The 18,706-nt window shown below is 41.6% G+C and overlaps 1 protein-coding gene across 1 annotated transcript in view; it reads left to right on the top strand.

Annotated features, from left to right (window-relative positions):
* Window positions 1-6,816: 6,816 nt before the first annotated feature.
* LOC109419307 (neural-cadherin) overlaps window positions 6,817-18,706 on the top strand; it is a 363,889-nt gene continuing 351,999 nt past the window's right edge. The window contains 1 exon segment of the mRNA XM_029871312.2: window positions 6,817-7,393. The gene's annotated coding sequence lies outside the window, so the exon portion shown is untranslated.

The raw sequence follows: 18,706 nt of genomic DNA on the forward strand, positions 1-18,706 counted from the left end.
TCTATCAACGCATACCTACCATGTTCCATCGACCAAACCAACAACAGCAAGAAGACAAACTATCATTCCAGCTCCAACAGCAAGCAAGCTCCCATCCCAACGAATAATCGTGTGAAAAATTGGACAATTTTATGGCGCTAATATTCGCTCCATTCTCTTTTGTTTCTCCTTTATGGGGCCTCCCGCATTCTCCCTCCGAGCTGATGGGCCTGCGGTGCTGTTGCTGTTGCGCGCCTAGGCTATGTATAACCATTTTCGGTAACCATCAGACACTATGTGGCTACCATGGACGGATACGACGACGATGGAGCTCGAAGCTGAGAGCTTCAAGCCTCGTTAATCAATCATGGAAAACAAGACAGCTTATGCCTTAGAAATGTGCCCAGCATCTCGGTTCGGGCGAGGCAGTGAACAAGATAACCGTTCTTGTGGATAATGCTGGATTGTTTTTCCATGTTTAGCAAATGAGGCCTTGGGGGGTTCGTGGGTTTGGTGTTGTACTCACCTTTGTCGTAGTTTTTGATGGAATGGTTGATTCGGATAACGGCATCAATCTTGTTCAGTGTGTATGTATTAGGTTATCTGGATTATTTGATAGAGTTATGGATACCGTAGATTTATACATGCGTCTGCTAATCGAATTCCCGCGATATCCATCAACGTTAGCTTCCCAGCTCAGGTGATACAGAATTGAGCGGAAACTTTCTCATAAGAAAATTCCTTTTGGATGATTGATAAACTTTGAAGTAATTTACATTCTTGTTTCTGTCCAGTACAGTATCAAGTTAATGTATTTATGTCTCTTTCTTTTCTATATTCTTTCAGATGGTAAATTTCGATCGACATAATTCCAAAGAACATCCAATTCATCATCTCATCACCTAACCAAATTGACACTGTAACATAATTTCCCACTTTCCCATCAGTCAATCTGCTTCGTCGAAGGTAAGTGCCACGTTCTTTCTTCAGCTTTTCCTCAGAATGGCATTAGCAGCACGGAGTACAGTCTATCGTCGCGGCGACGACCTCGCCAACAACGTGTTCCAATTTGATTACGGTCTGACGAACGTTGATAAGCTTGTTGCTTGTGTGACAATTCGGTGTCGCATCAATCCACATCAGCATGTCAAAACCGCGCACGGTGAAAAGGCCATTGCCGGCACCTTTTATCCCCAAAAACCTCAACAGAAGCCAGAACCACCACGACCAGACACAGGTGGCCCATCACCGACCGAACGGTTAGAGGAAAAGGTGTCAAACGAGGAATGAACAAGTCCCGATAAAAGCCTAATTGAACGCGGCAGCTATCCCGCTTCGAACGGATAGAAGGATAAACGGATAGACGGGCTACGGTGCACCGGTCAACAGAATCAACAGCATCAACAGCAGCATAGCTACAGCATCAACGAACGACGACACACTTGGTGAGTTGGTGACCTGTCACGTTGTCGTCGGGTCAGACGCCAACAGAACAGAACCAGAAAAAGGTTATAGAACTCTCTGCTTGGTGTGGTCGTTTTTGTCGTCTGGTGCACCAACCCGAAAATAAACACGTTTGATTAGCAGGCATCGCGATTGATTTGGATCAGACGTTGCTGTATTTTTTACACGGTAACCGATGTAGAATCCCCATTGAAGAGGGTACTATGTGAGCAAAGGACCTGAAGCAGCTTCCTATTTTTGATAGGATTCTGAAAAAGCAAATATTCAAAAATTATATGGTCAAGGTTCCATCGCATTGGACGATTGCACTCACCCCTCGATTTCTCTTAATCCAAAGCATGTGACGTTTCCTCCTCCCTATTAACAAAAACTTTTCCCTGTCACTGACGTGGAGAAGTAGAGGTGAGCTTCGTCTCTAGTAAGCCTCGCACGCCTCACTAACATTCCTTCCCTTCCTCGCTGACTTCTGAGAATTATTAATTTTATGACGTACTAGAAACTTACTTTTTCTAAAAAAAAAAAATAAATAACTTTAACATAATTATCATCCAAATTGAAAAGTTATGTTTTTTCCTCTGTTTGATTCTCAGATCAACTGAAGATATTAAACTTAATTATAAATTTGACACCCTCCGTTCAAATTATAACTGACTAAGTCCGTGTAACAGAATAACATATTTTGATGTAATTCTGTTATGTTCTCCTTGTCCCTATATTTCCATCCTTCCTCATTCACGTGCCTGTTCGCAATTAACTGTCCGATAGTTATTGCAGTTTTTACCGAAATTCCCTCGAGAGTGCTCGGAATTATCAATACCTGCATGAAAACCACCCTGCTGGCAACCCCCTCTTATACACTTGCGAAAATTGCTACACACCAACCCGGCATCGTCCTCGCTCAAGTCCACCCTCACTCAGATAGTATCAATTTTTGAAAACAATATATCATTCTCTAGACGGATCCCTCACACTTGCAATCAGCAATCCATCTGTCCGGTGTAGCGTTGTAGTACCGCAGCGATGTCGGTGTTGGTGTTTACAACTTTTTCCCTCCGGAGCACAGGCAGGGAGGGCGCCAGAAGGTGACCCGCTGACGGAAGGTGGAGGGAGAAAAGTTCTACCATTTACTACGATTCACCAACACACTCGACCATCGCGACGTGGAAAATGTTGGAAAATGAGATTAAACGTCAGAACTTTTCCCAATACACGGATCGGGTGCAGTGAGAGAGAACGTGGGACTTATGTGGCGAGACCAATACAACAAAGTGCTAACATTGTCAAGTGTGGACGAAGGATTGCTCGACTAATGTTGTTGTTGTTGGTGTTGTCTGGACCAGGCGAAAAGTTTGGCTCTCGTGGGGTGGTGGATTTGCTCTTCGGGTGAGCAGTGGTGCCAGTACGTTGTTTTTTTATCTTCTATCTTCTATCTTCTATCTTCTATCTTCTATCTTCTATCTTCTATCTTCTATCTTCTATCTTCTATCTTCTATCTTCTATCTTCTATCTTCTATCTTCTATCTTCTATCTTCTATCTTCTATCTTCTATCTTCTATCTTCTATCTTCTATCTTCTATCTTCTATCTTCTATCTTCTATCTTCTATCTTCTATCTTCTATCTTCTGTTTTCTATCTTCATCTTCTATCTTCTATCTTCTATCTTCTATCTTCTATCTTCTATCTTCTATCTTCTATCTTCTATCTTCTATCTTCTATCTTCTATCTTCTATCTTCTATCTTCTATCTTCTATCTTCTATCTTCTATCTTCTATCTTCTATCTTCTATCTTCTATCTTCTATCTTCTATCTTCTATCTTCTATCTTCTATCTTCTATCTTCTATCTTCTATCTTCTATCTTCTATCTTCTATCTTCTATCTTCTATCTTCTATCTTCTATCTTCTATCTTCTATCTTCTATCTTCTATCTTCTATCTTCTATCTTCTATCTTCTATCTTCTATCTTCTATCTTCTATCTTCTATCTTCTATCTTCTATCTTCTATCTTCTATCTTCTATCTTCTATCTTCTATCTTCTATCTTCTATCTTCTATCTTCTATCTTCTATCTTCTATCTTCTATCTTCTATCTTCTATCTTCTATCTTCTATCTTCTATCTTCTATCTTCTATCTTCTATCTTCTATCTTCTATCTTCTATCTTCTATCTTCTATCTTCTATCTTCTATCTTCTATCTTCTATCTTCTATCTTCTATCTTCTATCTTCTATCTTCTATCTTCTATCTTCTATCTTCTATCTTCTATCTTCTATCTTCTATCTTCTATCTTCTATCTTCTATCTTCTATCTTCTATCTTCTATCTTCTATCTTCTATCTTCTATCTTCTATCTTCTATCTTCTATCTTCTATCTTCTATCTTCTATCTTCTATCTTCTATCTTCTATCTTCTATCTTCTATCTTCTATCTTCTATCTTCTATCTTCTATCTTCTATCTTCTATCTTCTATCTTCTATCTTCTATCTTCTATCTTCTATCTTCTATCTTCTATCTTCTATCTTCTATCTTCTATCTTCTATCTTCTATCTTCTATCTTCTATCTTCTATCTTCTATCTTCTATCTTCTATCTTCTATCTTCTATCTTCTATCTTCTATCTTCTATCTTCTATCTTCTATCTTCTATCTTCTATCTTCTATCTTCTATCTTCTATCTTCTATCTTCTATCTTCTATCTTCTATCTTCTATCTTCTATCTTCTATCTTCTATCTTCTATCTTCTATCTTCTATCTTCTATCTTCTATCTTCTATCTTCTATCTTCTATCTTCTATCTTCTATCTTCTATCTTCTATCTTCTATCTTCTATCTTCTATCTTCTATCTTCTATCTTCTATCTTCTATCTTCTATCTTCTATCTTCTATCTTCTATCTTCTATCTTCTATCTTCTATCTTCTATCTTCTATCTTCTATCTTCTATCTTCTATCTTCCATCATCTATATTCTCGTTCTCAGGTCAGAATTTTCTCAGGGCTCTCGTCAGAATTTCCTCTCAGGATTCTCCTCAGAATCTTCTCATAATTCTCTTTAGAATTCTCTCAGAATTCTTGTAAGAATCCTCTCAGAATTCTCGTCAGAATCCTCCCAGGATTCTCATCAGAACCCTTTCAGGATTCTCGTCAGAACCCTTTCAGGATTCTCGTCAGAACCCTTTTGTGATTCTCGTCAGAATCCTTTCAGGATTCTCGTCAGAATTCTTAGGGGATTTTCGTCAGAATCCTCACAGGATTCTCGTCAAAATCTTCTCAGGATTCTCGTCAGCATCCTCTCAAGAATCTATTCAGAATCCTCTCAGGATTCTCGCCAGAATCCTCTCAGGATTCTCGCCAGAATCCTCTCAGGATTCTCGTCAGAATCCTTTCAGGATTCTCGTCAGAATCCTTTCAGGATTCTCGTCAGAATCCTTTTAGGGTTCTCGTCAGAACCTTCTCAGGATTCTCGTCAGAGGCCTCTCAGGATTATCGTCAGAATCCTCCCAGGATTCTCATCAGAACCCTTTCAGGATTCTCGTCAGAACCCTTTCAGGATTCTCGTCAGAACCCTTTCAGGATTCTCGTCAGAACCCTTTTGTGATTCTCGTCAGAATCCTTTCAGGATTCTCGTCAGAATTCTTAGGGGATTTTCGTCAGAATCCTCACAGGATTCTCGTCAAAATCTTCTCAGGATTCTCGTCAGCATCCTCTCAAGAATCTATTCAGAATCCTCTCAGGATTCTCGCCAGAATCCTCTCAGGATTCTCGCCAGAATCCTCTCAGGATTCTCGTCAGAATCCTTCCAGGATTCTCGTCAGAATCCTTTCAGGATTCTCGTCAGAATCCTTCCAGGATTTTTGTCAGAATCCTTTCAGAATTCCCATCAGAATCCTTTTAGAATTCCCATCAGAATCCTTTCAGAATTCCCATCAGAATCCTTTCAGGATTCCTGTCAGAATCCTTTCAGGATTCTCGTCAGAATCCTTCCAGGATTCTCGTCAGAATCCTTTCAGGATTCTCGTCAGAATCCTTTCAGGATTCTCGTCAGAATCCTTTCAGGATTCTCGTCAGAATCCTTTCAGGATTCTCGTCAGAATCCTTTCAGGATTCTCGTCAGAATCCTTTCAGGATTCTCGTCAGAATCCTTTCAGGATTCTCGTCAGAATCCTTTCAGGATTCTCGTCAGAATCCTTTCAGGATTCTCGTCAGAATCCTTTCAGGATTCTCGTCAGAATCCTTTCAGGATTCTCGTCAGAATCCTTTCAGGATTCTCGTCAGAATCCTTTCAGGATTCTCGTCAGAATCCTTTCAGGATTCCCGTCACAATCCTTTCAGGATTCTCGTCACAATCCTTTCAGGATTCTCGTCACAATCCTTTCAGGACTCTCGTCAGAATCATCGCAGGATTCTCGTCAGAATCCTCTCAGGATTCTCGTCAGAATCCTCTCAGGATTCTCGTCAGAATCCTCTCAGGATTCTCGTCAGAATCCTCTCAGGATTCTCGTCAGAATCCTCTCAGGATTCTCGTCAGAATCCTCTCAGGATTCTCGTCAGAATCCTCTCAGGATTCTCGTCAGAATCTTCTCAGGATTCTCGTCAGAATCCTCCCAGGATTTTCGTTACAATCCTCTCAGGATTATCGTCAGAATCCTCTCAGAATTCTCGTCAGAATCTTCGCAGGATTCTCGTCAGAATCCTTTCAGTATTCTCGACAGAATCCTCTCAGGATTTTAGTCAGAATCCTCTCAGGATTCTCGTCAGAATCCTCTCAGGATTCTCGTCAGAATCCGCTCAGGATTCTCGTCAGAATCCTCTCATGATTTTCGTTAGAATCGTCGCATGATTTTTGTTAGAATTGTCGCAGGATTCTCGTCAGAATTCTCTCTGAATCCGCAGGCCCCTCTCAGGATTCTCGTCAGAAGCCTTCGAGGAATCTCGTTTGAATCGTCTCAGGATTCTCGTCAGAATCCCCTCTGGATTCTTGTCAAAATCCTCTCAGGACTCTTGTCTTAAAATTTTGTTCTGAATCCTCTTAGGAGTCTCGTCAGAATCTTCTCTAGAATCTGTTCAGAATCCTCTCAGGATTTAGTTTAGAATCATGAAAGGAATGAGAGGATTCCTTTCAGGATTCTGTTTGAAATCCTTTCAGGATGCTTGACAGTTGATAGTGTCAGTTCATATTGTGTCACGACATCATGAGCAAAACCGGCACCACTGCTAGCTCTAGCATACTCGAAACAACAAATCTCCAGAAAGCAGCATGATATCCGTCCACCACTCGTAAGGGGTGGATTTTATTGATTTTACGGCAAAACCGTTTTCCGTCCCCTGCTCTGTCCATCAGCCAACTGCACCCTGCCTGGGTGAGACTGCACCCTCGACTGCCTTCCATCAGTGCGTGGTACAGTGGGAAACCGTACCCTTACACAGCATTTCGAGCTCATTTTCCGGAGAGGGAGAGCCTCGATTCTAGCAGTGTGCATTGCCAACCAGTAGTGCGGGCACGTGTCGGTGTGAGTGAGCATTATTAACATTACCACCCCACAGTTCCGAGATCCTTCCACCCATCAGCAGTCGAGCAGTCGGCCAGCGAACGAGAGCGAGAGCCTGGCAGGCAAGGGAAAAAGTTCTTGTATTAGCTGGATGTGTGCTGCAAACTTCGGTCGCAGGATCAGTTGTTTGTTGGACAATTTCCGATATTTTCGGGTGAAATCCGGATCGATCCGGGCTAAATCGTGGTGAAATCGGTGCGCGATACTACGGCGGATGTGACTTGGGTGAAGTTCTCGTGAACTGCCGAACGGTTCCCGGAGAAAACTGTGGATTTCGGTGAGGCTGTGCCCAGTGGTGGAAATTTGGACCAGGATAGGAAAAATCCTAATTGTGGAAAATAGCAGTTATTTGCCGTCTACGGCCTAATCGGAGGACCGGAACGTTGTGGATTAAACATCGATCAAGTGAAAAGTAAGCTGAAAATGGATTAAATCACGTTTGCTGGGTGGTAGCGGTTCAGGTAGGCTTTGTCGACTGGGGACGACCAGGCCAATCAGCAGAAAATGGGCGCAGCATGTCCTCATTTTGGTTATTGACGAAAATCTCCCAGAAAAGAGGGAAAATTGACTTCTTTTAGTACATCAGTATACCTATTTTTGCCTCAAATTTCATCTCACATTGATTTCCAGCTCTGATAGTCTTATTTTCTGTGAAAATATCCGGAATTTCCATCAATTTTCAGACTGCTGAGAGAAAACAAATATGGCCGCCATTTGGCAGGTTCTCATGCACCGAAAATTCCGATAAAGTCGGAGCCACACGGTTGTCGGGGTGGTGGGCGGTCGAGACTGGAGTCTAAATGGGGAGCCTTTCGTGTAGCGTAGAATATGGAGTGGTTGGTATACACAGCGAAGGTAGTTCTGCTGACTCCTCTGGTGGTGGTGCTTCTTTGGAGACGCGAGTTTCCGTGTGGTGATGTAGGTACTAGAAATGCCTTACGGGAAGGAAAAGAATGAAAAGTCTCGCCATCCGTCGACGTCAGTCTTGTCGGTAGGTTTTCTGTGCCCAGACTTGCTTGATGGTCTTTGGCAAAGTTTTTTTTTACAACCCATGCCATTTTTCACATCCCAACTGGGAACGCTTCTTGGAAAAATGCGTTCATTTGAGAAAGTGTATATTTCGTTCCTCCTACACGATGATAACAATCACGGACTGTGGCAGCTAACAGCCAAATCTGTGCGTTCCACCACCCACATGCGAAACCCCTTGCATAAAAGTGCATTTTCCCTCGTCCCTTTTTACCCTTTATCGCGTGCGGTGTAAATCATGATGGATCCAATATAGCTGCCTCATGCACTTTGCACGTACACGCGCCAGCCAGTCAGACCGGGACGAAAGTCCTGTTTTTAATGACTCCGAACGAACCCTTCATTCTTCGAACCCTTTGTCCCGTAGTTCCACAGTCCAGACTCACGTCGCATTCACGTGTGGGTAAATCGTTGATGCCGATCTCCACCGACTTTAACGTATGTACCTAGGACCTGTTCTATCCGCATTTGTGCACTGGAATTGATGGCATTTGGGATTGCTATGCGCTCTAATTGCGCCAGGAACAGCAAAAGAATGCTTCTGCATTATTTTTTCCCTCACTGAAGATTGTTGAGCGGAAATGTGAACCTGAGTGGCAGGTTGAAGGTATTTATCCCCAATGAGTACTGACCATTGGAAAATGAATGAGTGTACTCATTCAACTCGATAAAATGAAAAACTTGAACAATGATACTGACTGTTTTACATAGACTGATTTTTTTTTTATTTCTGTGCATAATTTTATGAGATTTTGAAGGATGTGACATAAAAGTTGTGCTATTGCGGATCTAACTCAAATTAAACTGAGAAGTTCAAATGTTAACTTCAACTATTTTTTTCTACGTTGAATATAACGCTGAAAGGGATGTGTTGTATAGAACATCTGGTGCATTATTCAGCGTACTATTTTCGATATTATAAGTAGTGTATAGGAGCAACAGCTAAAACTAATAATTCGGTTTTGTATCGAATTTCAATTTAGTGCTAAATACACAATACTTTACTACACATGGCACTTAATTGTTTCATATTTCCAATATATGACGTTGATTGAAGTTCAATAACATTACAATTTGTATAGATCCTCTGCAATTGTTACACGTAGTTTTCCGGAATGTATAGCATAAGCCATCAGAAGATCCTCTATCGAAATGAATGCAGGAAAAAGTCGAGGAAAATGCGGGAATTTCAAATTAGTTTTTTTTTTGCCACCCTAGTGAGTGGGTGTTAGAAAAGATCATTTTTAACATTTTCAAATTTGTAAAAACCCTAAGTTATCAATTTGTATCAATGGAAAAAATAAACACAATGCAATAGACCACCTCGCGACATAAATAGCTCTCTTTCGTTCCCTAAGAAATTAATAAAACAACAGGACTAATGCTTGACAAACTTGACAGGTGCTGGTTCTGTTCCTTTCTTTTCCCCAATAGGAAAGAGAAAATAAAACGAGTTTTTCGTGACGTCACCTTGCATTAAAGTATTAGAACTCTCTCACCAGCTTTGGGGTCCCACGTCGCGTGATGAAGTTGATCGGTGATCAACCGACACCGAGCATCGCACTGCTCCTCTGGGCGCCGTAACTTTTCCTTTTGTTCAACACACAAAGCACTCACAATTCTTTCGTGATTTCTTCTCCATACACTATTTAGGATGCTATTTCAACATAGTTTCGCTTTTTCACTACTACTTCCGGGCATAGGCAAACACTTTTTCTGCTGTCAGGTAACATTTCATTTTCAAGCGCTCATCTCAGAGAATTATGCCCATTGATACCCAGGCAGAAAGGGGAATCTAAGTCATACCGAAGACACCCCCCCTTTGGATACTTCTGGAATTCCTAAGGAACTTCCCATTCGTGTTGGGGGATTGAGGAACCAACTACAGTCCACTCCAAATCCATCAAGGACTCTTCTCCAACACTACCCATCTCTCCATCTCTCCATCTCTCCATCTCTCCATTTGTGTTGCCAGGTGTTCAAGGTCTCCTGCCGGCCCATTCAAAAAAAATCGTCGAAGGCGATTTGACGCTCGTAAATATCGCCTTCGCTAGCGCCCACGTTAGCCAGAGAGTCCGCTTTCTAATTACCCGGAATAGAGCAATGTGAAGGGACCCAAGCTATGGTGATAGTGTATGACCGTTTGGACAAAGCACTCAAGACTTGCCGTATTCCATTCAGGAAGTAGGCTAAGTGCTTCATCAGTTTCATTGACCGAACAACCCCCAGAGAGCTTAGACTGTCGGTAAAAATGAAGTAGTGCTCAGATGGAAGAGTGCTAATGTACTCTAAGGTGTAATATCGAGTCATCGGTTTTTGAACCATCTGTGAAGAACTGTCTGTCCTCGCTGACATGCCCGAACTTACTTGCAAAAATTTGTGGAATTCCTACGGAACGAATAGATTCTGGTATACCGGTGATCTCATCCTTCATGGATAGATCAGAATCCACAGAAGAACTCAACAACAACATTTCAAAAGGGCGTAACTGCTTTTCGAGTCATCACCTTCTTTTAAAGCTGTGGATCATGTATTATGCTTTCCATGTATTTCACAACAAGTACCAGATGGGAAAAACTCTCCTCTTTCCGACAACCACGGTGGTTTGAGTGTAAGGGAGGCAGTACGACCTACAGCTTTGAAAGAAGGTATTACTTTCAAATGCAGTTACGCCCTTTTGAAATGTAGGTGCCGAACTGTCAAAGTCTAAGAAGTTATCACGATTTTTGTGAACCGAAGCTGGGCTTACCTCCAGCGTCATGTATCAGTAGTACACACTAATAAAACGAGTTTGGGGGTTCTGTTCGAGCAGCTTTTCGAAGTTTTCTATGACCAACGGATTTACAACCTCGCATCGGATGGGAAACCGGAACGATAACTCCGCAAAGCGGTCTGTCAGAGGCTGTACACCAACAAGTACCTCTAAACTCATTGTGTGAGTCGAGTTCATGCAACCTAACGCGATCCGAAGACAACGGTACTGAACCCGTTGAAGCTTCAGCAAGTGTGTTTTCGCCACGGATTGAAAACAGAAGCTACCGTATATTCTAGAACCGACAGAATGGTTGTTTGGTATAGCCTGATCAGATCTTCCGGGTGTGCTCCCCACCATGTTCCGGTAATAGTTCGCATAAAGTTGATTCGCTTTTGGCATTTCTGTATCAGATAGGTACACAATGTGCTTCCCCCAGGTGCATTTGGAGTCGAACCAGACGCCGAAGCCATGCTATGAGTGATTGTCTTACCCCTCAGATGGAGCGGAAACTTATCCGGTTTGTGTTTTTTAGAAAGGCAACCATCTCAGTTTTCTCCGGAGAGAATTCGATACCCAGCTTGAGAGCCCAAGTAGACAAATTGTCCAAAGTATACTGTAGTGGTCCTTGCAGATCGACTGCTATTGATTCCGTTACAGAAACAACACAGTCATCCGTAAGCTGTCCTAACGTGCAATTCTATGTCTCTAACATAACAATTGTAAAGAAAGAGGCTTAAACATGAACCCTGGGGGAGACCCATGTAGCTAATTCGTGAAACTGTCAAGTCGCCATGAGCAAAACTCATCAGCTTCTCAAACAGCAAATTATACAAAATGATGTTCTAAATTGGTGAAAGGCCACTTTCGTGTAGTTTGTCGGAAAGAACATCGACACAAACTGAATCAAAAGCTCCCTTAATATTCAAAAACACTGAGCCCATTTGCTGCTTTTGAGCAAAGGCAAGCTGAATTTCTGAAGTAAGCAACGCTAGACAGTCGTTCGTTCCTTTGAATCTGTGGAAACCAAACTGTGTATCTGACAACAGACCATTCGATTCAACCCATTTGTCCACTCAAATCATCTTTTCCAACAACTTCCGTAGGCAAGACGCGTACGGTACGCCACGGGCGGTAAGAATTATGATCCGACGCGGGTTTCCCGGGTTTTTGAATAGCTATCATTCTCACTTGTCTCCAATCATCCGGAACGATATTGTTATCCAGGAAATGATTGAACAAGTTCAACAAGCACCTCTTAGCGACGTCGGGGATGTTTTTAAGCAAGCTGAACTTAATTCGATCCATTCCAAGAGCGGAATTGTTGCATGAAAGAATAGCAAGTGAGAATAAAACCATCAAAAACGGCCTATCCATGTCGTCTCTATCCTCGGAAACGTCACGAATTATTTGCTCCACGGGTACAGAATCTTGACAAACTTTTATTTGCGAACTTGAGAATCCACCGAGGAGAGCTTTCTCGATCCTCGTTAGCTGACGATGCGTTACGCATTCTTCTCCCGACATTTCAAAGAGTTCTCATCGATGTCTCGCGTGCCAAACCCTCGGCAAACCGACGCCAGTAACCGCTTTTCTTCGTCTTGACCAAGTTCTTAAAGTTACTTTCAACCAAAGGCTGAAAGTCTCTTAAATAAAGACAATCAAGTTGCTTTCAAGGGAAGTGTACCGCTTAAAGTTGTCGACCGAATCGCGTTTCCGAAATTCCTTGAACGCATGTGGATTTCTCGCGATAGATTTCTGTACACTCGCTATCCCACCACGGATTGGGGGGTTTCCTGCGAACCGACGGACCTGGCACTGGTTGACATTGTGCCTGAAGCGCGCTACTGATGATCAGTTATGATAGAAACTGATTGATACTCTTCCCGCGGTGGAAGGACTTCTATCAATTGCTCATCGTCGATGATTGCTTCCGCGTACTTACCCGAGCAGAAGAAAATAACAAGAGAATAACATATCATGGTATTTATCTTAAATAGGGTAAGAAATCAAGCTTTGAACTAGTCAAATTGTAATCTTAATTTGAACCATTTCAAAATTCATTAAAACGAAGTACTTTTCAGGCAAATGTTGTCCCGAAAAAGATGTTAAACAGCTTTTCGTAATATAACCTGATAACATGGACTTTAAAAGCATTGAAAAAAAGCGTTTTTGTCATTGAAAACAGGCGATTGAAAAATCACTGTGATTTCACCCATTTCCCCCCAGAGAAAGCACATTTTCGGTGCACTCGTACAGCTCATGCATTGTATCACACGCAACCGAATAATATTCCGCATAATTTGTCATAAAATTATCAAATTTAAGTGATTCTTACTTGGAGAATGTTATCTTAAGTTGAACCATTTGTAATCTAAATTTGAACTAGTAAACGGGGGTGAGCTTCTGGTGTTGGCCTGTAGATTGCGCTAGTGGTTGCTTTGTTTACTCTTGGGAGATGAAAAATTACAAATTTAGTTTCCAAATTCCTAAAGAATTTCGAACATTCTGAGTTGGGATTCCACTGCCTAATGAAAAATAGGTATGAGAATTAGCAGATTCATGTGATTTTTCATTGTTTAGCATGGAATTGGCTGTTTTGTGAGTTGCTCGAGCTGCTGCCGCCAGTAGTTCAAATTAAGATTAAAATTGGTTCAAATTATGATTACGATGGTTCAAATTAAGATTAAAACCATTGTTGATGAGAGAGATCTGGTCTGCAAAACCTGGGAAGGTCTTGGAGTTTATCAATTCCATTGCACCTGACTGGGAGACGACGCGTCGTGGCAGTAGCTGATTACTTGACACATGGTAATTAGCTGGCTAGATGAGAATATCAAAACGGGACATGCCACAATAGTTCAGCCTATTGGACGCAGTGGCTTAATTTCCCCAACAGGGGAGGAAAAAAAAATTGTTGATGAAACATCAAATATTTCAATGAAATTCGGTGCAAATACAAACTTTTTACCATTTAACAGAAAGCTTATACCCGTGGCTTTCATGTACATACGATATTGCCGTAGTAAATTATTTCCATGTGGGAGAAAAAATCACTTAAAATTTGCACTGCTTCAGAAAGCCGCAATTTGGTTCAAATTTTGATTACCTACCCTACTACCATACCTTGATATGTCCTTCATTAGGTGGTAATAAGAGACAAAATAACAAAAACGAATACCAAAATTTTGTATAAATAACACCTAGAAAATAACAAGTCTTGTTATTTCAATAAAAAATGCATACCTGAAATTTCAAGTGCTGTATTTGTTATCCCAAAGTTATTGAATAACGAACTAATAACATTTCCTGTTATTAAATGTTTCATTTGTTCGATGACTTCATGATATAATAGCAAATCTTATTCTTCGGCTATTTTCACCGCTAAACCAACAAATACTACATCAATACCAAACTCTGCTCAAATACCTCCAACTGTTATTGTGATGTTCTCATAACATTTCGTAGAATAACACAGCAATAACAATTTGAGGTATTAGAGCACATGTTGCTCTTCGTCCAACAAGATGACTAGGAAACCTGGATGAATTGGGCAGACAACTGATTCGAAGCAGTCTAACAATGGTGTGCCTGAACGTTAACCAAGCGTATCCTTTGAAGTTTACTCTTCCACTAACAACACCCAAATTCCCGTGACACCTAGGCCTGAGAGATCGTAGAGTTGTCTACATTTTTCATAGGTGTCCAAAACTAACCATCCTTTCCCATTCCTCAGCAGTCGCAAGGACGTGGCCAGGACAGTGCTCGACCATTGGAGGATTGCGTCAGCCTTGTCTAAGAGTCAGAGATTAGTCCCAAATCTTTGTGCTTTGGTTCGGACGGGAAGGAGGCAAACCTCATAACAGCGGTCTAGGACTGTACCACCTACGAATTTGTGCGACTCGCTTAATGCTAATGCTAATGCTAATGCTAATGCTAGAGCACATGTTGCTCTTCGCATGGTATTTGTAAGGTATGCCCTTCTGCTCGGGTACCCCCCAGTCAACGTGTTTCGTGAGGTGGTAGGAAATGTTCGATAGATGGAGGAGGTTGATGTGAACCATTGGAAATAAAAACAACGATCGGAAGGTGATCACTGCCATGGGAATCCTGGATAACCCTCCATGTGCACTCCAGCGATAGTGAGCTCGAACAGGTCTAATCGGCTGTCTCAGGTTCGTTGTTAGCTCGCCGTATTCTTACGTGATTTTCTATTCTTGATCATGGTGAATCTTTTAACTCACGAAGCTTCTCTACTAACAATGTTTCCATCCAATGACCTTTGTGGAGATGTAGAGATACACAGTCTCCGAAAAACATTGAACTCTTAATACATTGAATCACTGAATTATGCACAGCGAGAAAAAGATAGAACTACCTACTTCCAGTTATCTTTTCATTTGGCATCACTGTGCAATTTCATTGGTTTCGTTCAATCACGGAGCTTAGTAACCATGAACTGCGTTCACATAGTCTAAACTGAGAAGCAGATTTTACTTTTGGTTTAACTTTCTGGAAACTCCAATTCTAACTATAACCGAAGGTAGCAAAAAAAATTGCTAGTTAATAGAGTTTTATCCTTAGTTTAAGTTGAACTAATCCTGCTATTATATTGCTTACATGCTTTAAGGATTACTTGAACCCTACCTTATTATTTGATCTCTGCTTCTACGTTATCCACAGCTTTAGCTGCTAAACTCTAAAGCAATGTCTGTGTTGGCATTTTGCATGCTAAGCCATGGATATATTCGAGTTATCATCGCTCCATCAACGATGACGACGATGGCCCGAACGGTCGACGTTGGGCAGCAGCTGATAACAATCCCGCAGCAAACTGTGGCTCTCCAAAATGAAAACTCCAGCCCCGGAATTAATTTCCATAACATATTCCCTACACAAACACCCACGACCACCGCCACATCATAGCACTTCCGTAGCCGTATAGTTCAATCGACAGATCCAGACGGATGTAGAACGCCGCTTATGAACAGTAGACACATGCCACTGCCACCGACCTCTATCCAATCCATCCATCCAGTAACGATCTCTACATTTGGCAGTGGCGGTGGCGGTTACGGTTTGGTTTGGAGTTCATTAGTATGCAAAAACCATAATCCTGAACAATTAGAGAACTGCGCCACACCGTTGCTGCTGCTGCATGCAATATGTGAAACCATGCCATAAATAATAACAAAACACGGGAGCGCTGTTCTTCCGGTTGGTTGATTTTACCAAAATTCGGATCGTCCTGTCGCCTCGCTGCTGGCTGTCAGGATGTCCAGTTTTGTGGGGTTGCACAGTGGTTTTGGGGTTGAGAAACGGTCGAAAAAAATGATCGATTGTTTAGTGGATGACTATTTTTGTGCTGAAGTTGCATCTTAACATGTTACATATGTGAACTGGTCAATGGCAAAGGAAGCTCTCAGTGAATAACTGTGGAAGTTCTCAAAGAGCTCAATGCTTAGAAGCAGTGGTGACGTTACACTAAAAAGAAGAACAAGGTTTGACATACAGCCAGTTATGTGTTTGTAACTCATCAGAGCGAAGTACATTTTTAGATATTCATAAATATCTATTCGTTGAATAATTTTTTGAGCTGCAAGCTATTTAGGACCTTCGGGCTAATCCAATCAGATTTTACCGTTCGGCATTGATTTGTCATTAAAAGGCGAATCCTAGTTTTTTGCTAACTTAGTATAAACGCTGGACCCCCGCAAGCTATAACCATTAACGGCGCGTGATGGTTTGGGGAGCCTTTTTGCTTTCCTACCATTATTCAAATGATGGAAAATCGGGGAAATTCTCCAACCACGAGGAGAACGGATGTGGCAGCGAGCAGCGGGGGGTTCGGTTGATGCGAAACGAACGCGTTATGAATATTTGATATGGGTGAAGCTCGTTAGACTCCGCACCAGCCAGAGCAGTCAGAGTGATGGAGATATGTAGACGAAGGGAACTAGTAGGTGAGAATGGATTGTCGCACGGGGCCTGGCTGCTGGAGTTGACTGACTAACTGAGACTGCGGGCTTATACAAAATAGGTTTATCACTCCATCGAGCCGGAGTGGCAACGCGGTTGAGTGTTTCGTCGCTGATTCTGCTCGAGCGGTGGCACTGAAAACAAGTCCTGTCGCGCCGCTGAATGGTGGCACCGTTCTCGTGGATGATGAATGGAACTCATTTAAATGCGTTAAAACGGGGAACGGGGTGGTGGACAGGAATTTGCAAAATAGGGAACACGGAAGCCAGACAAAAGCTGCCGGGATTTTGCATTTATGAGTGGTTCTGATGAACGGAGAGGTTTTTTTCTTCGTTTGACGCAATATACGATGATTGGTGAGGATAAGCTATTCAATTTTTTGGCGCTGATAGCGTTTTTTTAAATTTCCCTTAGGAACAATAATGTAATTTTAGGAAAAGCACTTGAAAGGTTAGTTTGAAGCGAATATTAAAAATTAAAAGCACTGTTATGTTTAAGTTTCTTCATACAATTCATCGGGCTTGATGATTTAGTGGCTACCGCTTCTTATTCGTATGCAGCAGGTCCTGAGTTCAATCCTTGGACCGTCCCTTTCCTCCTACTTTGTACCTTTCTATATACTTTCTCCTTCCTCTCTACATACAATGTTCATAGCCATCGCTAGAATAGAAATGGGTTGATAAGGCTGTTTACCTTCCTTCCAATTTTCACAGCATAGTGTCAATCTATCATATAACGCCTACGAGTTATACAACCAAGCGAACTGTGCCGCATTATCTTCCGAGTATGTAATAAACCCACAATTTTATCACGCCTGGCATACATGCACCAATGAGTGAACCCTTTGCCAACCATATCCCACCAATACTCCGATATCCGCATGCGTTTGTGCAGACGCAGAGGCATATTCGGTCTGTTTGAGATACAAACGATTGCAATCATCACTTCTTTCCCCTTCCTCACATTGATCTGCAACCTGACGTGGCAGGCGCCACTGTCGCATAAAAATAGAAGATCACCAACACACACACACACTGAAGATGCACGCTCAATCCCCGGCAGATATCTCTTTGGTTCCTTGTGTAGGTGTAGCTGGTCTGGGAATACTGGAGTAGCATCAACGGGCGGTCAATCAAGCCCAGCTCTCAGCTCATACAGTTCATTAGTAATATTTTCAAGAATTTTAGGAGAATTCTATCCTGTAATTTACAAATGTTTGCCCAAAATATCATTCAGGAATGTTATTCCAGATTGACAAGAACAAATAAACATTATCCAGAAATTGAACCGAATGAAAACACCGGGGTACATTTGGTTTACAAGGTATGTCACAAGACTTGAGAATTCTACATTAACTTGAAACTACCAGCCGGAGGGGTCAATATGACCACGGCGATGAAACCGAGCATAAAAAACGTGTTCGAGTCCAGCGAGGTTGCGGCTACGATGGCAGAACAATCCGGCTCCAAAGGGTTAAATCAAGCCCCCTTTTTATTTTTTTATTTTTATTTTTTTAACGAAGATTTTTTTTTTAAATGTGTGAACGGAATTTCGATAAAATGGTTTCTGTAAAACTGATAAACATATTCGACTAAGAAAAACTATCAGAAGATATCTTGATTTTTCCTTTAAAGCGTGTACGGAAATAAATTTTGTATCATTACATAAACTTCATGGGTTTATTAAAAATTGAAACAAATATTTTCTTAACACTTATTTTACTTAGGTATGCTTCTCTACACTTTTGCAGTAACACATTTAAATTTCACCCTTAGGCCCAAACTTTCGGACCTTCGATTTGACCTTTGCCATCAAGTTTTGGATAAGCTTCTCTCCCCTGGTTTTGTACACTTTTGTCCACTTCTGCTTAAAGTGTTTGATCGAATTTGACTCTGCTCCCATTTTCTGACAATCAGCCTTCATTATTGCCCAAAATTTCTCTCGATCGGTCAAAGCTCCAGACAG

This window comes from Aedes albopictus, chromosome 2, assembly GCF_035046485.1.
Source record: "Aedes albopictus strain Foshan chromosome 2, AalbF5, whole genome shotgun sequence".
Classification (NCBI taxonomy): domain Eukaryota; kingdom Metazoa; phylum Arthropoda; class Insecta; order Diptera; family Culicidae; genus Aedes; species Aedes albopictus.